The sequence below is a fragment of the Ovis canadensis genome, chromosome 21 (genome assembly GCF_042477335.2).
Source record: "Ovis canadensis isolate MfBH-ARS-UI-01 breed Bighorn chromosome 21, ARS-UI_OviCan_v2, whole genome shotgun sequence".
NCBI lineage: Eukaryota > Metazoa > Chordata > Mammalia > Artiodactyla > Bovidae > Ovis > Ovis canadensis.
This window is the reverse complement of record NC_091265.1, coordinates 4,553,037-4,573,579: the sequence shown is the minus strand read 5'-3', so window position 1 is coordinate 4,573,579 and position 20,543 is coordinate 4,553,037.

Genomic DNA, 20,543 nt, shown 5'->3' with positions numbered 1-20,543 from the left:
ACGTCAAGGCAGTGCAGGGAAAACAGGTTCCTCTGGAATGGACTGACACATCTGGGGGACTCTTGGAATGGTGGCACGACCCTGGAGTTCCTCTCGCCTTTCCTGTGGAGAGCGACTCCTCTTGAGATGCGACGGGAACGCCGGGAATTCTTTCCCTACGAAACAGGGAAAGGATCCCTCATCTCGAGCTCGGAGGCGGAAACGGGGCTCCCCTGGATGTGTGCGGGACCCTCGTGCTTCCTCTCCAGTGGAGACGGGTATGTCGGGGAACTTCTTGAGTTGCAGCAAGGGTGTGAAGGACCCTTTGGAAGTTCCAGTGGTTAGATATGATTAGCCTTGAGAAGCCTCAGCGGAAATGGGCCTCATCTCGCCTGGAGGGCAAAACCTCCTGGATTTTCTCGAGTTGCGGGAGGTGCTCTCGACTTACGACGGGGACCTCAGGGACCCGCTCTGGTGGCCTCAGGAAAGGCCAGTCCCCATGCGAGTTCCTCGGAGGCCTCTCGGGATTCCTCTCCCGTCGATGCCAGGGCCTAAGACCTTGTGTGGAGTCAGGGCCGGAACCTGAGGATTCCTCTCCAGTGCTGACATGGACCTTGGGGTACTTCTGGAGTCTCCCCAGGGGAGTCAGTCCTCGTCTCGAATGCTGGCATGCACTTGCCCTTTCCTCCAGAGCAGTAGCAGCAGTGTGACGAAGTCCGCCGTGTGGATCAAAGGATCTATTGTTTTCCCTCGAGTATTTCCCACGTTGCTTTCCCACAGGGCTGTCCCACGTGAACACGTGGTGGGAGTCGATCCTCGGCTTGAACGTCAAGGCAGTGCAGGGAAAACAGGTTCCTCTGGAATGCACTGACACATCTGGGGGACTCTTGGAATGGTGGCACGACCCTGGAGTTCCTCTCGCCTTTCCTGTGGAGAGCGCCTCCTCTTGAGATGCGACGGGAACGCCGGGAATTCTTTCCCTACGAAACAGGGAAAGGATCCCTCATCTCGAGCTAGGAGGCGGAAACGGGGCTCCCCTGGATGTGTGCGGGACCCTCGTGCTTCCTCTCGAGTGGAGACGGGTATGTCGGGGAACTTCTTGAGTTGCAGCAAGGGTGTGAAGGACCCTTTGGAAGTTCCAGTGGTTAGATGTTATTAGCCTCGAGAAGCCTCAGCGGAAATGGGCCTCATCTCGCCTGGAGGGCAAAACCTCCTGGATTTTCTCGAGTTGCGGCAGGTGCTCTCGACTTACGACGGGGACTCCAGGGACCCGCTCTGGTGGCCTCAGGAAAGGCCAGTCCCCATGCGAGTTCCTCGGGGCCTCTCGGGATTCCTCTCCCGTCGATGCCGGGGCCTAAGACCTTGTGTGGAGTCGGGGCCAGAACCTGAGGATTCCTCTCCAGTGTTGACATGGATCTTGGGGTACTTCTGGAGTCTCCCCAGGGGAGTCAGTCCTCGTCTCGAATGCGGGCATGCCCTTGCGCTTTCCTCCAGAGCGGTAGCAGCAGTGTTCACGCAGTCCGCCGCGTGGAGCAAAGGATCTATGGTTTTCCCTCGAGTCTTTCCCACGAGGCTTTCCCGCAGGGCTGTCCCACGTGCACACGTTGTGGGAGTCGATCCTCGGCTTGAACGTCAAGGCAGTGCAGGGAAAACAGGTTCCTCTTGAATGGACTTACACATCTGGGGGACTCTTGGAATGGTGGCACGACCCTGGAGTTCCTCTCACCTTTCCTGTGGAGAGCGCCTCCTCTTGAAATGCGACGGGAACGCTGGGAATTCTTTCCCTACGAAAGAGGGAAAGGATCACTCATCTCGTGCTTGGAGGCGGAAACGTGGCTCCCCTGGATGAGTGCGGGACCCTCGTGCTTCCTCTCGAATGGAGACGGGTATGTCGGGGAACTTCTTGAGTTGCAGCAAGGGTGTGAAGGACCCTTTGGAAGTTCCAGTGGTTAGATGTGATTAGCCTCGAGAAGCCTCAGGGGAAATGGGCCTCATCTCGCCTGGAGGGCAAAACCTCCTGGATTTTCTCGAGTTGTGGCAGGTGCATCGACTTACGACGGGATCCTCAGGGACCCGCTCTGGTGGCCTCAGGAAAGGCCAGTCCCCATGCGAGTTCCTCGGGGGCCTCTCGGGATTCCTCTCCCGTTGATGCCGGGGCCTAAGACCTTGTGTGGATTCGGGGCCGGAACCTGAGGATTCCTCTCCAGTGCTGACATGGATCTTGGGGTACTTCTGGAGTCTCCCCAGAGGAGTCAGTCCTCGTCTCGAATGCGGGCATGCACTTGCGCTTTCCTCCAGAGCGGTAGCAGCAGTGTCACGCAGTCCGCCGCGTGGATCAAAGGATCTATGGTTTCCCTCGAGTCTTTCCCACGAGGCTTTCCCACAGGGCTGTCCCACGTGCACACGTGGTGGGAGTCGATCCTCGGCTTGAACGTCAAGGCAGTGCAGGGAAAACAGGTTCCTCTGGAATGGACTGACCCATCTGGGGGACTCTTGGAATGGTGGCACGACCCTGGATTTCTTGTCGCCTTTTCTGTGGAGAGCGCCTCCTCTTGAGATGCGACGGGAACGCCGTGAATTTTTCCCTACGAAACAGGGAAAGGATTCCTCATCTCGAGCTAGGAGGCGGAAACGGGGCTCCCCTGGATGAGTGCGGGACCCTCGTGCTTCCTCTCGAGTGAAGACGGGTATGTCGGGGAACTTCTTGAGTTGCAGCAAGGGTGTGAAGGACCCTTTGGAAGTTCCAGTGGTTAGATGTGATAAGCCTCGAAAAGCCTCAGAGGAAATGGGCCTAATCTCGCCTGGAGGGCAAAACCTCCTGGATATTCTCGAGTTGCGGCAGGTGATCTCGACTTACGACGGGGACCCCAGGGACCCGCTCTGTTGGCCTCAGGAAAGGCCAGTCCCCATGCGAGTTCCTCGGGGGCCTCTCGGGATTCCTCTCCCGTCGATGCCAGGGCCTAAGACCTTGTGTGGAGTCGGGCCGGAACCTGAGGATTCCTCTCCAGTGCTGACATGGATCTTGGGGTACTTCTGGAGTCTCCCCAGGGGAGTCAGTCCTCTACTCGTATGCAGGCATGCACTTGCGCATTCCTCCAGAGCGGTAGCAGCAGTGTCACGCAGTCCGCCGCGTGGATCAAAGGATCTATGGTTTTCCCTCGAGTCTTTCCCAAGAGGCTTTTCCACAGGGCTGTCCCACGTGCACACGTGTTGGGAGTCGATCCTCAGCTTGAACGTCAAGGCAGTGCAGGGAAAACAGGTTCCTCTTGAATGGACTTACACATCTGGGGGACTCTTGGAATGGTGGCACGACCCTGGAGTTCCTCTCACCTTTCCTGTGGAGAGCGCCTCCTCTTGAGATGCGACGGGAACGCTGGGAATTCTTTCCCTACGAAAGAGGGAAAGGATCACTCATCTCGTGCTAGGAGGCGGAAACGTGGCTCCCCTGGATGAGTGTGGGACCCTCGTGCTTCCTCTCGAATGGAGACGGGTATGTCGGGGAACTTCTTGAGTTGCAGCAAGGGTGTGAAGGACCCTTTGGATGTTCCAGTGGTTAGATGTGATTAGCCTCGAGAAGCCTCAGCGGAAATGGGCCTCATCTCGCCTAGAGGGCAAAACCTCCAGGATTTTCTCGAGTTGCAGCAGGTGCTCTCGACTTACGACGGGGCCCTCAGGGACCCGCTCTGGTGGCCTCAGGAAAGCCCAGTCCCCATGCGAATTTCTCGGGGGCCTCTTGGGATTCCTCTCCCGTCGATGCCGGTGCCTAAGACCTTGGGTGGAGTCGGGTTCGGAACCTAGGATTCCTCTCCAGTGCTGACATGGATCTTGGGGTACCTTGGAGTCTCCCCATGGGAGTCAGTGCTTGTCTCGAATGCGGACATGAACTTGCGCTTTCCTCCAGAGCGGTAGCAGCAGTGTCACGCAGTCCGCCGCGTGGAGTAAAGGATCTATGGTTTTCCCTCGAGTCTTTCCCTCCAGGCTTTCCCACAGGGCTTTCCCACGTGCACACGTGGTGGGAGTCGATCCTCGTCTTGAACGTCAAGGCAGTTCAGGGAAAGCAGGTTCCTCTGGAATGGACTGACACATCTGGGGGACTCTTGGAATGGTGGCACGACCCTGGAGTTCCTCTCGCCTTTCCTGTGGAGAGCGCCTCCTCTTGAGATGCGACGGGAACGCCGGAAATTCTTTCCCTACTAAACAGGGAAAGGATCCCTCATCTCGAGCTAGGAAGCGGAAACGGGGCTCCCCTGAATGTGTGCGGGAGCCTCGTGCTTCCTCTCGAGTGGAGACGGGTATGTCGGGGAACTTCTTGAGTTGCAGCAAGGGTGTGAAGGACCCTTTGGAATTTCCAGTGGTTAGATGTGATTAGCCTCGAGAAGCCTCAGCGAAAATGGGCCTCATCTCGCCTGGAGGGCAAAACCTCCTGGATTTTCTCGAGTTGCGGCAGGTGCTCTCGACTTTCGACGGGGCCCTCAGGGACCCGCTCTGGTGGCCTCAGGAAAGGCCCGTCCCCATGCGAGTTCCTCGGGGGCCTCTCGGGATTCCTCTCCCGTCGATGCCGGGGCCTAAGACCTTGTGTGGAGTCGGGGCCGGAACCTGAGGATTCCTCTCCAGAGCTGAGATGGATCTTGGGGTACTTCTGGAGTCTCCCCAGGGGAATCAGTCCTCGTCTCGAATGCGGGCATGCACTTGCGCTTTCCTCCAGAGCGGTAGCAGCAGTGTCACGCAGTCCACCGCCTGGATCAAAGGATCTATGGTTTTCCCTCGAGACTTTCCCACGAGGCTTTCCGACGAGGCTCTCCCACAGGGCGGTCCCACGTGCACACATGGTGGGAGTCTATCCTCGGCTTGAACGTCAAGGCAGTGCAGGGAAAACAGGTTCCACTGGAATGGACTGACACACCGGGGGATTCTTGGAATGGTGGCACGACCCTGGAGTTCCTCTCGCCTTTCCTGTGGAGAGCGCCTCCTCTTGAGATGCGACGGCAACGCAGGGAATTCTTTCCCTACGAAACAGGGAAAGGATCACTCTTCTCGAGCTAGGAGGCGGAAACGGGGCTCCCCTGGATGTGTGCGGTACCCAACGTACTTCCTCTCGAGTGGAGACGGGTATGTCGTGGAACTTCTCGAGTTGCAGCAAGGGTGTGAAGGACCCTTTGGAAGTTCCAGTGGTTAGATGTGATTAGCCTCGAGAAGCCTCAGCGGAAATGGGCCTCATCTCGCCTGGAGGGCAAAACCTCCTGGATTTTCTCGAGTTGCGGCAGGTGCTCTCGACTTACGATGGGGTCCTCAGGGACCCGCTCCGGTGGCCTCAGGAAAGGCCAGTCCCCATGCGAGTTCCTCGGGGGGCTCTCGGGATTCCTCTCCCGTCGATGCTGGGGCCTAAGACCTTGTGGGAGTCGTGGCCGGAACTTGAGGATTCCTCTCCAGTGCTGACATGGATCTTGGGGTACTTCTGGAGTCTCCCCAGGGGAGTCAGTGCTCGTCTCGAATGCGGGCCTGCACTTGTGCTTTCCTCCAGAGCGGTAGCAGCAGTGTCACGCAGTCCGCCGCGTGGAGCAAAGGATCTATGGTTTTCCCTCGAGTCTTTCCCACGAGGCTTTCCCACAGGGCTGTCCCACGTGCACACGTGGTGGGAGTCGATCCTCGGCTTGAACGTCAAGGCAGTGCAGGGAAAACAGGTTCCTCTGGAATGGACTGACACATCTGTGGGTCTCTTGGAATGGTGGCACGACCCTGGAGTTACTCTCGCCTTTCCTGTGGAGAGCGCCTCCTCTTGAGATGCGACGGGAACGCCGGGAATTCTTTCCCTACGAAACAGGGAAAGGATCCCTCATCTAGAGCTAGCAGGCCAAAACGGGGCTCCCTTGGATGTTCGCCGGACCCTCGTGCTTCCTCTCGAGTGGAGACGGGTATGTCGGGGAACTTCTTGAGTTGCAGCAAGGTTGTGAAGGACCCTTAGGAAGTTCCAGTGGTTAGATGTGATTAGCCTCGAGAAGCCTCAGCGGAAATGGGCCTCATCTCGCCTGGAGGGCAAAACCTCCTGGATTTTCTCGAGTTGCGGCAGGAGCTCTCGACTTACGGCGGGGACCTCAGGGACCCGCTCTGGTGGCCTCAGGAAAGGCCAGTCCCCATGCGAGTTCCTCGGGGGCCTCTCGGGATTCCTCTCCCGTCGATGCCAGGGACTAAGACCTTGTGTGGAGTCGGGGCCGGAACCTGAGGATTCCTCTCCAGTGCTGACATGGATCTTGGGGTACTTCTGGAGTCTCCCCAGGGGAGTCAGCCCTCGTCTCGAATGCGGGCATGCACTTGCGCTTTCCTCCAGAGCGGTAGCAGCAGTGTCACGCAGTCCGCCGCGTGGATCAAAGGATCTATGGTTTTCCCTCGAGTATTTCCCACGAGGCTGTCCCACGAGTCTTTCCCACAGGGCTGTCCCACGTGCACACGTGGTGGGAGTCGATCCTCGGCTTGAACGTCAAGGCAGTTCAGGGAAATCAGGTTCCTCTGGAATGGACTGACACATCTGGGGGACTCTTGGAATGGTGGCACGACCCTGGAGTTCCTCTCGCCTTTCCTGTGGAGAGCGCCTCCTCTTGAGATGCGACGGGAACGCCGGGAACTCGTTCCCTACGAAACAGGAAAGGATCCCTCATCTTGAGCTAGGAGGCGGAAACGGGGCTCCCCTGGATGTGTGCGGGACCCTCGTGCTTCCTCTCGAGTGGAGACGGGTATGTCGGGGAACTTCTTGAGTTGCAGCAAGGGTGTGAAAAACCCTTTGGAAGTTCCAGTGGTTAGATGTGATTAGCCTCGAGAAGCCTCAGCGGAAATGGGCCTCATGTCGCCTGGAGGGCAAAACCTCCTGGATTTTCTTGAGTTGCGGCAGGTGCTCTCGACATACGACGGGGACCTCAGGGACCCGCTCTGGTGGCCTCAGGAAAGGCCAGTCCCCATGCGAGTTCCTCGGGGGCCTCTCGGGATTCCTCTCCCGTCGATGCCGGGGCCTAAGACCTTGTGTGGAGTCGGGGCCGGAACCTGAGGATTCCTCTCCAGTGCTTACATGGATCTTGGGGTACTTCTGGAGTCTCCCCATGGGAGTCAGTCCTCGTCTCGAATGCGAGCATGCACTTGCGCTTTCCTCCAGAGCGGTAGCAGCAGTGTCACGCAGTCCGCCGCGAGGAGCAAAGGATCTATGGTTTTCCCTCGAGGCTTTCCCACGAGGCTTTCCCCGAGGCTTTCCCACAGGGCTGTGCCACGTGCACACGTGGTGGGAGTCGATCCTCGGCTTGAACGTCAAGGCAGTGCAGGGAACACAGGTTCCTCTGGAATGGACTGACACATCTGGGAGACTCTTGGAATGGTGGCACGACCCTGGAGTTCCTCTCGCCTTTCCTGTGGAGAGCGCCTCCTCTTGAGATGCGACGGGAACGCCGGGAATTCCTTCCCTACGAAACAGCGAAAGGATCTCTCTTTTCGAGCTAGGAGGCGGAAACGGGCTCCTCTGGATGTGTGTGGGACCCTCGTTCTTCCTCTCGAGTGGAGACGGGTATGTCGGGGAACTTCTTGAGTTGCAGCAAGGGTGTGAAAGACCCTTTGGAAGTTCCAGTGGTTAGATGTGATTATCCTCGAGAAGCCTCAGTGGAAATGGGCCTCATCTCGCCTGGAGGGCAAAATCTCCTGGATTTTCTCGAGTTGCGGCAGGTGCTCTCGACTTACGACGGGGACCTCAGGGACCCACTCTGGTGGCCTCAGGAAAGGCCAGTCCCCATGCAGGTTCCTCGGGGGCCTCTTGGGATTCCTCTCCCGTCGATGCCGGGGCCTAAGACCTTGTGTGGAGTCGGGGCCGGAACCTGAGGATTCCTCTCCAGTGCTGACATGGATCTTGGGGTACTTCTGGAGTCTCCCCAGGGGAGTCAGTCCTCGTCTCGAATGCGGGCATGCACTTGCGCTTTCCTCCAGAGCGGTAGCAGCAGTGTCACGCAGTCCGCCGCGTGGATCAAAGGATCTATGGTTTTCCCTCGAGTCTTTCCCACGAGGCTTTCCCACGAAGCTTTCCCACAGGGCTGTCCCACGTGCACACGTGGTGGGAGTCGATCCTCGGCTTGAAGGTCAAGGCAGTGCAGGGAAAACAGGTTCCTCTCTAATGGACTGACACATCTGGGTGTCTCTTGGAATGGTGGCACGACCCTGGAGTTACTCTCGCCTTTCCTATGGAGAGCGCCTCCTCTTGAGATGCGACGGGAACGCCGGGAATTCTTTCCCTACGAAACATGGAAAGGATCCCTCATCTCGAGCTAGGAGGCGGAAACGGGGATTCCCTGGATGTGTGCGGGACCCCACGTGCTTCCTCTCGAGTGGAGACGGGTATGTCGGGGAACTTCTTGAGTTGCAGCAAGGGTGTGAAGGACCCTTTGGAAGTTCCAGTGGTTAGACGTGATTAGCCTCGAGAAGCCTCAGCGGAAATGGGCCTCATTTCGCGTGGAGGGTAAAACCTCCTGGATTTTCTCGAGTTGCGGCAGGTGCTCTCGACTTACGACGGGGACCTCAGGGCCCCGCTCTGGTGGCCTCAGGAAAGGCCAGTCCCCATGCGAGTTCCTCGGGGGCCTCTCGGGATTCCTCTCCCGTAGATGCCGGGGCCTAAGACCTTGTGTGGAGTCGGGGCCGGAACCTGAGGTTCATCTCCAGTGCTGACATGGATCTTGGGGTACTTCTGGAGTCCCCCCAGGGGAGTCAGTCCTCGTCTCAAATGCGGGCATGCCCTTGCGCTTTCCTCCAGAGCGGTAGCAGCAGTGTCACGCAGTCCGCCGCGTGGATCAAAGGATCTATGTTTTTCCCTCGAGTCTTTCCCACGAGGCTTTCCCACGAGGCTTTCCCACAGGGCTGTCCCACGTGCATACGTAGTGGGAGTCGATCCTCGGCTTGAACGTCAAGGCAGTGCAGGGAAAACAGCTTCCTCTGGAATGGACTGACCCATCTCGGAGTCTCTTGGAATGGTGGCACTACCCTGGAGTTCCTCTCGCCTTTCCTGTGGAGAGCGCCTCCTCTTGAGATGCGACGGGAACGCCGGGAATCTTTCCCTACGAAACAGTTAAAGGATCCGTCATCTCGAGCTAGGAGGCGGAAACGGGGCTCCCCTGGATGTGTGCGGGACCCCACGTGCTTCCTCTCGAGTGGAGACGGGTATGTCGGGGAACTTCTTGAGTTGCAGCAAGGGTGTGAAGGACCCTTTGGAAGTTCCAGTGGTTAGACGTGATTGGCCTCGAGAAGCCTCAGCGGAAATGGGCCTCATCTCGCCTGGAGGGCAAAACCTCCTGGATTTTTTCTAGTTGCGGCAGGTGCTCTCGACTTACGACGCGGACCACAGGGACCCGCTCTGGTGGCCTCAGGAAAGGCCAGTCCCCATGCGAGTTCCTCGGGGGCCTCTCGGGATTCCTCTCCCGTCGATGCCGGGGCCTAAGACCTTGTGTGGAGTCGGGGCCGGAACCTGAGGATTCCTCTCCAGTGCTGACATGGATCTTGGGGTACTTCTGGAGTCTCCCCAGGGGAGTCAGTCCTCGTCTCGAATGCGGGCATGCACTTGGGCTTTCCTCCAGAGCGGTAGCAGCAGTGTCACGCAGTCCGCCGCGTGGATCAAAGGATCTATGGTTTTCCCTCGAGTCTTTCCCACGAGGCTTTACCACGAGGCTTTCCCACAGGGCTGTCCCACGTGCACAGGTGGTGGGAGTCGATCCTCGGCTTGAACGTCAAGGCAGTGCAGGGAAAACAGGTTCCTCTGTAATGGACTGACACATCTGGGTGTCTCTTGGAATGGTGGCACGACTCTGGAGTTCCTCTTCCCTTTCCTGTGGAGAGCGCCTCCTCTTGAGATGCGACGGGAACGCCGGGAATTCTGTCCCTACGAAACAGGGAAAGGATCCCTCATCTCGAACTAGGAGGCGGAAACGGGGCTCCCCTGGATGTGTGCGGGACCCCACGTGCTTCCTCTCGAGTGGAGACTGGTATGCCGCGGAACTGCTTGAGTTGCAGCAAGGGTGTGAAGGACCCTTTGGAAGTTCCAGTGGTTAGATGTGATAAGCCTCGATAAGCCTCAGCGGAAATGGGCCTCATCTGGCCTGGAGGGCAAAGCCTCCTGGATTTTCTCGAGTTGCGGCAGGTGCTCTCGACTTACGACGGGGACCTCGGGGACCCGCTCTGGTGGCCTCAGGAAAGGCCAGTCCCCATGCGAGTTCCTCGGGGGCCTCTCGGGATTCCTTTCCCGTTGATGCCGGTGCCTAAGACCTTGTGTGGAGTCGGGGCCGGAACCTGAGGATTCCTCTCCAGTGCTGACATGGATCTTGGGGTACTTCTGGAGTCTCCCCAGGGGAGTCAGTCCTCATCTCGAATGCGGGCATGCCCTTGCGCTTTCCTCCAGAGCTGTATCAGCAGTGTTACGCTCTCGGCCGCGTGGATTAAAGGATCTATGGTTTTCCCTCGAGTCTTTCCCACGAGGCTTTCCCACGAGGCTTTCCCACAGGGCTGTCCCACGTGCACACGTGGTGGGAGTCGATCCTCGGCTTGAACGTCAAGGCAGTGCAGGGAAAACAGGTTTCTCTGGAATGGACAGACACATCTGGGGGACTCTTGGAATGGTGGCATGACCCTGGAGTTCCTCTCGCCTTTCCTATGGAGAGCGCCTCCTCTTGAGATGCGACGGGAACGCCGGGAATTCTTTCCCTACGAAACAGGGAAAGGATCCCTCATCTCGAGCTAGGAGGCGGAAACGGGGCTCCCCTGGATGTGTGCGGAACCCCACGTGCTTCCTCTCGGGTGGAGACGGGTATGTCGGGGAACTTCTTGAGTTGCAGCAAGGGTGTGAAGGACCCTTTGGAAGTTCCAGTGGTTAGATGTGATTAGCCTCGAGAAGCCTCAGCGGAAATGGGCCTCATCTCGCCTGGAGGGCAAAACCTCCTGGATTTTCTCGAGTTGCGGCAGGTGCTCTCGACTTACGACGGGGACCTCAGGGCCCCGCTCTGGTGGCCTCAGGAAAGGCCAGTCCCCATGCGAGTTCCTCGGGGGCCTCTCGGGATTCCTCTCCCGTCGATGCCGGGGCCTAAAACCTTGTGTGGAGTCGGGGCCGGAACCTGAGGATTCCTCTCCAGTGCTGACATGGATCTTGGGGTACTTCTGGAGTCTCCCCAGGGGAGTCAGTCCTCGTCTCGAATGCGGGCATGCACTTGCGCTTTCCTCCAGAGCGGTAGCAGCAGTGTCACGCATTCCGCCGCGTGGATCAAAGGATCTATGGTTTTCCCTCGAGTCTTTCCCACGAGTCTTTCCCACGAGGCTTTCCCACAGGGCTGTCCCACGTGCACACGTGGTGGGAGTCGATCCTCGGCTTGAACGTCAAGGCAGTTCAGGGAAAACAGGTTCCTCTGGAATGGACAGACACATCTGGGGGACTCTTGGAATGGTGGCACGACCCTGGAGTTCCTCTCGCCTTTCCTATGGAGAGCGCCTCCTCTTGAGATGCGACGGGAACGCCGGGAATTCTTTCCCTACGAAACAGGGAAAGGATCCCTCATCTCGAGCTAGGAGGTGGAAACGGGGCTCCCCTGGATGTGTCCGGAACCCCACGTGCTTTCTCTCGAGTGGAGACGGGTATGTCGGGGAACTTCTTGAGTTGCAGCAAGGGTGTGAAGGACCCTTTGGAAGTTCCAGTGGTTAGACGTGATTAGCCTCGAGAAGCCTCAGCGGAAATGGGCCTCATCTCGCCTGGAGGGCAAAATCTCCTGGATTTTCTCGAGTTGCGGCAGGTGCTCTCGACTTACGACTGGGACCTCAGGGACCCGCTCTGGTGGCCTCAGGAAAGGCCAGTCCCCATGCGAGTTCCTCGGGGGCCTCTCGGGATTCCTCTCCCGTCGATGCCGGGGCCTAAGACCTTGTGTGGAGTCGGGGCCGGAACCTGAGGATTCCTCTCCAGTGCTGACATGGATCTTGGGGTACTTCTGGAGTCTCCCCAGGGGAGTCAGTCCTCGTCTCGAATGCGGGCATGCACTTGCGCTTTCCTCCAGAGCGGTAGCAGCAGTGTCACGCAATCCGCCGCGTGGATCAAAGAATCTATACTTTTCCCTCGAGTCTTTCCCACGAGGCTTTCCCACGAGGCTTTCCCACAGGGCTGTCCCACGTGTACACGTCGTGGGAGTCGATCCTCGGCTTGAACGTCAAGGCAGTGCAGGGAAAACAGGTTCCTCTGGAATGGACTGACACATCTGGGGGACTCTTGGAATGGTGGCACGACCCTGGAGTTCCTCTCGCCTTTCCTGTGGAGAGCGCCTCCTCTTGAGATGCGACGGGAACGCCGGGAATTCTTTCCCTAGGAAACAGGGAAAGGATCCCTCATCTCGAGCTAGGAGGCGGAAACGGGGCTCCTCTGGATGTGTGCGGGACCCTCGGGCTTCCTCTCTTGTGGAGACGGGTATGTCGGGGAACTTCTTGAGTTGCAGCAAGGGTGAGAAGGACCCTTTGGATGTTCCAGTGGTTAGATGTGATTAGCCTCGAGAAGCCTCAGCGGAAATGGGCCTCATCTCGCCTGGAGGGCAAAACCTCCTGGATTTTCTCGAGTTGCTGCAGGTGCTCTCGACTTACGACGGGGACCTCAGGGACCCGCTCTGGTGGCCTCAGGAAAGGCCAGTCCCCATGCGAGTTCCTCGGGTGCCTCTCGGGATTCCTCTCACGTCGATGCCGGGGCCTAAGACCTTGTGTGGAGTCGGGGCGGGAACCTGAGGCTTCCTCTCCAGTGCTGACATGGATCTTGGGGTACTTCTGGAGTCTCCCCAGGGGAGTCAGTCCTCATCTCGAATGCGGGCATACACTTGCGCTTTCCTCCTGGGCGGTAGGAGCAGTGTCACGCAGTCCGCCGCGTGGATCAAAGGATCTATAGTTTTCCCTCGAGTCTTTCCCAAGAGGCTTTCCCACGAGGCTTTCCCACAGGGCTGTCCCACGTGCACACGTGGTGGGAGTCGATCATCGGCTTGAACGTCAAGGCAGTGCAGGGAAAACAGATTCCTCTGGAATGGACTGACACATCTGGGGGACTCTTGGAATGGTGGCACGACCCTGGAGTTCCTCTCGCCTTTCCTGTGGAGAGCGCCTCCTCTTGAGATGCGACGGGAGCGCCGGGAATTCTTTCCCTAGGAAACAGGGTAAGGATCCCTCATCTCGAGCTAGGAGGCGGAAACGGGCTCCTCTGGATGTGTGCGGGACACCATGTGCTTCCTCTCGAGTGGAGACGGGTATGTCGGGGAACTTCTTGAGTTGCAGCAAGGGTGTGAAGGACCCTTTGGAAGTTCCAGTGGTTAGATGTGATTAGCCTCGAGAAGCCTCAGCGGAAATGGGCCTCATCTCGCCTGGAGGGCAAAACCTCCTGGATTTTCTCGAGTTGCGGTAGGTGCTCTCGACTTACGACGGGGACCTCAGGGACCCGCTCTGGTGGCCTCAGGACAGGCCAGTCCCCATGCGAGTTCCTCGCGGGCCTCTCAGGATTCCTCTCACGTCGATGCCGGGGCCTAAGACCTTGTGTGGAATCGGGGCCGGAACCTGAGGATTCCTCTCCAGTGCTGACGTGGATCTTGGGGTACTTCTGGAGTCTCCCCAGGGGAGTCAGTCCTCGTCTCGAATGCGGGCATGCACTTGCGCTTTCCCCCAGGGCGGTAGCAGCAGTGTCACGCAGTCCGCCGCGTGGATCAAAGGATCTATGGTTTTCCCTCGAGTCTTTCCCACGAGGCTTTCCCACGAGGCTTTCCCACAGGGCTGTCCCACGTGCACACGTGGTGGGAGTCGATCCTCGGCTTGAACGTCAAGGCAGTGCAGGGAAAACAGGTTCCTCTGGAATGGACTGACACATCTGGGGGACTCTTGGTATCGTGGCACGACCCTGGAGTTCCTCTCGCCTTTCCTGTGGAGAGCGCCTCCTCTTGAGATGCGACGGGAACGCCGGGAATTCTGTCCCTACGAAACAGGGAAAGGATCCCTCATCTCGAGCTAGGAGGAGGAAACGGTTCTCCCCTGGATGTGTGCGGGACCCCACGTGCTTCCTCTCGAGTGGAGACGGGTATGTCGGGGAACTTCTTGAGTTGCAGCAAGGGTGTGAAGGACCCTTTGGAAGTTCCAGTGGTTAGACGTGATTAGCCTAGAGAAGCCTCAGCGGAAATGGGCCTCATCTCGCCTGGAGGGCAAAACCTCCTGGATTTTCTCGAGTTGCGGCAGGTGCTCTCGACTTACGACGGGGACCTCAGGGACCCGCTCTGGTGGCCTCAGGAAAGGCCAGTCCCCATGCGAGTTCCTCGGGGGCCTCTCGGGATTCCTCTCCCGTCGATGCCGGGGCCTAAGACCTTGTGTGGAGTCGGGGCCGGAACCTGAGGCTTCCTCTCCAGTGCTGACATGGATCTTGGGGTACTTCTGGAGTCTCCCCAGGGGAGTCAGTCCTTGTCTCGAATGCGGGCATGCACTTGGGCTTTCCTCCAGAGCGGTAGCAGCAGTGTCACGCAGTCCGCCGCGTGGATCAAAGGATCTATGGTTTTCCCTCGAGTCTTTCCCACGAGGCTTTCCCACGAGGCTTTCCCACACGGCTGTCCCACGTGCACACGTGGTGGGAGTCGATCCTCGGCTTGAACGTCAAGGCAGTGCAGGGAAAACAGGTTCCTCTGGAATGGACTGACATCTCTGGGGGACTCTTGGAATGGTGGCACGACCCTGGAGTTCCTCTCGCCTTTCCGGTTGAGAGCGCCTCCTCTTGAGATGCGACGGGAACGCCGGGAATTCTTTCCCTAGGAAACAGGGAATGGATCGCTCATCTCGAGCTAGGAGGCGGAAACGGGGCTCCCCTGGATGTGTGCGGGACCCTCGTGCTTCCTCTCGAGTGGAGACGGGTATGTCGGGGAACTTCTTGAGTTGCAGCAAGCGTGAGAAGACCCTTTGGATGTTCCAGTGGTTAGATGTGATTAGCCTCGAGAAGCCTCAGCGGAAATGGGCCTCATCTCGCCTGGAGGGCAAAACCTCCTGGATTTTCTCGAGTTGCGGCAGGTGGTCTCGAATTACGACGGGGACCTCAGGGACCCGCTCTGGTGGCCTCAGGAAAGGCCAGTCCCCATGCGAGTTCCTCGGGGGCCTCTCAGGATTCCTCTCCCGTCGATGCCGGGGCCTAAGACCTTGTGTGGAATCGGGGCCGGACCCTGAGGATTCCTCTCCAGTGCTGACATGGATCTTGGGATACTTCTGGAGTCTCCCCAGGGGAGTCAGTCCTCGTCTCGAATGCGGGCATGCACTTGCGCTTACCTCCAGGGCGGTAGCAGCAGTGTCACGCAGTCCGCCGCCTGGATCAAAGGATCTATAGTTTTCCCTCGAGTCTTTCCCACGAGGCTTTCCCACGAGGCTTTCCCACAGGGCTGTCCCACGTGCACACGTGGTGGGAGTCGATCCTCGGCTTGAACGTCAAGGCAGTGCAGGGAAAACAGGTTCCTCTGGAATGGACTGACACATCTGGGGGACTCTTGGAATCGTGGCACGACCCTGGAGTTCCTCTCGCCTTTCCTGTGGAGAGCGCCTCCTCTTGAGATGCGACGGGAACGCCGGGAATTCTTTCCCTACGAAACAGGGAAAGGATCCCTCATCTCGAGCTAGGAGGCGGAAACGGGGCTCCCCTGGATGTGTGCGGGACCCCACGTGCTTCCTCTCGAGTGGAGACGGGTATGTCGGGGAACTTCTTGAGTTGCAGCAAGGGTGTGAAGGACCCTTTGGAAGTTCCAGTGGTTAGACGTGATTAGCCTAGAGAAGCCTCAGCGGAAATGGGCCTCATCTCGCCTGGAGGGCAAAACCTCCTGGATTTTCTCGAGTTGCGGCAGGTGCTCTCGACTTACGACGGGGACCTCAGGGACCCGCTCTGGTGGCCTCAGGAAAGGCCAGTCCCCATGCGAGTTCCTCGGGGGCCTCTCGGGATTCCTCTCCCGTCGATGCCGGGGCCTAAGACCTTGTGTGGAGTCGGGGCCGGAACCTGAGGCTTCCTCTCCAGTGCTGACATGGATCTTGGGGTACTTCTGGAGTCTCCCCAGGGGAGTCAGTCCTCGTCTCGAATGCGGGCATGCACTTGGGCTTTCCTCCAGAGCGGTAGCAGCAGTGTCACGCAGTCCGCCGCGTGGATCAAAGGATCTATGGTTTTCCCTCGAGTCTTTCCCACGAGGCTTTCCCACGAGGCTTTCCCACAGGGCTGTCCCACGTGCACACGTGGTGGGAGTCGATCCTCGGCTTGAACGTCAAGGCAGTGCAGGGAAAACAGGTTCCTCTGGAATGGACTGACACATCTGGGGGACTCTTGGAATGGTGGCACGACCCTGGAGTTCCTCTCGCCTTTCCTGTGGAGAGCGCCTCCTCTTGAGATGCGACGGGAACGCCAGGAATTCTTTCCCTACGAAACAGGGAAAGGATCCCTCATCTCGACCTAGGAGGCGGAAACGGGGCTCCCCTGGATGTGTGCGGGACCCCACGTGCTTCCTCTCGAGTGGAGACCCGTATGTCGGGGAACTTCTTGAGTTGCAGCAAGGGTGTGAAGGACCCTTTGGAAGTTCCAGTGGTTAGACGTGATTAGAATCGAGAAGCCTCAGCGGAAATGTGCCTCATCTCGCCTGGAGGGCAAAACCTCCTGGATTTTCTCGAGTTGCGGCAGGTGCTCTTGACTTACGACGGGGACCTCAGGGACCCGCTCTGGTGGCCTCAGGAAAGGCCAGTCCCCATGCGAGTTCCTCGGGGGCCTCTCGGGATTCCTCTCCCGTCGATGCCGGGGCCTAAGACCTTGTGTGGAGTCGGGGCCGGAACCTGAGGATTCCTCTCCAGTGCTGACATGGATCTTGGGGTACTTCTGGAGTCTCCCCAGGGGAGTCAGTCCTCGTCTCGAATGCGGGCATGCACTTGCGCTTTCCTCCAGGGCGGTAGCAGCAGTGTCACGCAGTCCGCCGCCTGGATGAAAGGATCTATGGTTTTCCCTCGAGTCTTTCCCACGAGGCTTTCCCACAGGGCTGTCCCACGTGCACACGTGGTGGGAGTCGATCCTCGGCTTGAACGTCAAGGCAGTGCAGGGAAAACATGTTCGTCTGGAATGGACTGACACATCTGGGGGACTCTTGGAATGGTGGCACGACCCTGGAGTTCCTCTCGCCTTTCCTGTCGAGAGCGCCTCCTCTTGAGATGCGACGGGAACGCCGGGAATTCTTTCCCTACGAAACAGGGAAAGGATCCCTCATCTCGAGCTAGGAGGCGGAAACGGGGCTCCCCTTGATGTGTGCGGGACCCCACGTGCTTCCTCTCGAGTGGAGACGGGTATGTCGGGGAACTTCTTGAGTTGCAGCAAGGGTGAGAAGGACCCTTTGGAAGTTCCAGTGGTTAGATGTGATTAGCCTCGAGAAGCCTCAGGGGAAATGGGCCTCATCTCGCCTGGAGGGCAAAACCTCCTGGATTTTCTCGAGTTGTGGCAGGTGCATCGACTTACGACGGGATCCTCAGGGACCCGCTCTGGTGGCCTCAGGAAAGGCCAGTCCCCATGCGAGTTCCTCGGGGGCCTCTCGGGATTCCTCTCCCGTTGATGCCGGGGCCTAAGACCTTGTGTGGATTCGGGGCCGGAACCTGAGGATTCCTCTCCAGTGCTGACATGGATCTTGGGGTACTTCTGGAGTCTCCCCAGAGGAGTCAGTCCTCGTCTCGAATGCGGGCATGCACTTGCGCTTTCCTCCAGAGCGGTAGCAGCAGTGTCACGCAGTCCGCCGCGTGGATCAAAGGATCTATGGTTTTCCCTCGAGTCTTTCCCACGAGGCTGTCCCACGAGTCTTTCCCACAGGGCTGTCCCACGTGCACACGTGGTGGGAGTCGATCCTCGGCTTGAACGTCAAGGCAGTTCAGGGAAATCAGGTTCCTCTGGAATGGACTGACACATCTGGGGGACTCTTGGAATGGTGGCACGACCCTGGAGTTCCTCTCGCCTTTCCTGTGGAGAGCGCCTCCTCTTGAGATGCGACGGGAACGCCGGGAACTCGTTCCCTACGAAACAGGAAAGGATCCCTCATCTTGAGCTAGGAGGCGGAAACGGGGCTCCCCTGGATGTGTGCGGGACCCTCGTGCGTCCTCTCGAGTGGAGACGGGTATGTCGGGGTACTTCTTGAGTTGCAGCAAGGGTGTGAAAAACCCTTTGGAAGTTCCAGTGGTTAGATGTGATTAGCCTCGAGAAGCCTCAGCGGAAATGGGCCTCATGTCGCCTGGAGGGCAAAACCTCCTGGATTTTCTTGAGTTGCGGCAGGTGCTCTCGACATACGACGGGGACCTCAGGGACCCGCTCTGGTGGCCTCAGGAAAGGCCAGTCCCCATGCGAGTTCCTCGGGGGCCTCTCGGGATTCCTCTCCCGTCGATGCCGGGGCCTAAGACCTTGTGTGGAGTTGGGGCCGGAACCTGAGGATTCCTCTCCAGTGCTTACATGGATCTTGGGGTACTTCTGGAGTCTCCCCATGGGAGTCAGTCCTCGTCTCGAATGCGAGCATGCACTTGCGCTTTCCTCCAGAGCGGTAGCAGCAGTGTCACGCAGTCCGCCGCGAGGAGCAAAGGATCTATGGTTTTCCCTCGAGGCTTTCCCACGAGGCTTTCCCCGAGGCTTTCCCACAGGGCTGTGCCACGTGCACACGTGGTGGGAGTCGATCCTCGGCTTGAACGTCAAGGCAGTGCAGGGAACACAGGTTCCTCTGGAATGGACTGACACATCTGGGAGACTCTTGGAATGGTGGCACGACCCTGGAGTTCCTCTCGCCTTTCCCGTGGAGAGCGCCTCCTCTTGAGATGCGACGGGAACGCCGGGAATTCCTTCCCTACGAAACAGCGAAAGGATCTCTCTTTTCGAGCTAGGAGGCGGAAACGGGCTCCTCTGGATGTGTGTGGGACCCTCGTTCTTCCTCTCGAGTGGAGACGGGTATGTCGGGGAACTTCTTGAGTTGCAGCAAGGGTGTGAAAGACCCTTTGGAAGTTCCAGTGGTTAGATGTGATTAGCCTCGAGAAGCCTCAGTGGAAATGGGCCTCATCTCGCCTGGAGGGCAAAATCTCCTGGATTTTCTCGAGTTGCGGCAGGTGCTCTCGACTTACGACGGGGACCTCAGGGACCCACTCTGGTGGCCTCAGGAAAGGCCAGTCCCCATGCAGGTTCCTCGGGGGCCTCTTGGGATTCCTCTCCCGTCGATGCCGGGGCCTAAGACCTTGTGTGGAGTCGGGGCCGGAACCTGAGGATTCCTCTCCAGTGCTGACATGGATCTTGGGGTACTTCTGGAGTCTCCCCAGGGGAGTCAGTCCTCGTCTCGAATGCGGGCATGCACTTGCGCTTTCCTCCAGAGCGGTAGCAGCAGTGTCACGCAGTCCGCCGCGTGGATCAAAGGATCTATGGTTTTCCCTCGAGTCTTTCCCACGAGGCTTTCCCACGAAGCTTTCCCACAGGGCTGTCCCACGTGCACACGTGGTGGGAGTCGATCCTCGGCTTGAAGGTCAAGGCAGTGCAGGGAAAACAGGTTCCTCTCTAATGGACTACACATCTGGGTGTCTCTTGGAATGGTGGCACGACCCTGGAGTTACTCTCGCCTTTCCTATGGAGAGCGCCTCCTCTTGAGATGCGACGGGAACGCCGGGAATTCTTTCCCTACGAAACATGGAAAGGATCCCTCATCTCGAGCTAGGAGGCGGAAACGGGGATTCCCTGGATGTGTGCGGGACCCCACGTGCTTCCTCTCGAGTGGAGACGGGTATGTCGGGGAACTTCTTGAGTTGCAGCAAGGGTGTGAAGGACCCTTTGGAAGTTCCAGTGGTTAGACGTGATTAGCCTCGAGAAGCCTCAGCGGAAATGGGCCTCATTTCGCGTGGAGGGTAAAACCTCCTGGATTTTCTCGAGTTGCGGCAGGTGCTCTCGACTTACGACGGGGACCTCAGGGCCCCGCTCTGGTGGCCTCAGGAAAGGCCAGTCCCCATGCGAGTTCCTCGGGGGCCTCTCGGGATTCCTCTCCCGTAGATGCCGGGGCCTAAGACCTTGTGTGGAGTCGGGGCCGGAACCTGAGGTTCATCTCCAGTGCTGACATGGATCTTGGGGTACTTCTGGAGTCTCCCCAGGGGAGTCAGTCCTCGTCTCAAATGCGGGCATGCCCTTGCGCTTTCCTCCAGAGCGGTAGCAGCAGTGTCACGCAGTCCGCCGCGTGGATCAAAGGATCTATGTTTTTCCCTCGAGTCTTTCCCACGAGGCTTTCCCACGAGGCTTTCCCACAGGGCTGTCCCACGTGCATACGTGGTGGGAGTCGATCCTCGGCTTGAACGTCAAGGCAGTGCAGGGAAAACAGCTTCCTCTGGAATGGACTGACCCATCTCGGAGTCTCTTGGAATGGTGGCACTACCCTGGAGTTCCTCTCGCCTTTCCTGTGGAGAGCGTCTCCTCTTGAGATGCGACGGGAACGCCGGGAATCTTTCCCTACGAAACAGGGAAAGGATCCGTCATCTCGAGCTAGGAGGCGGAAACGGGGCTCCCCTGGATG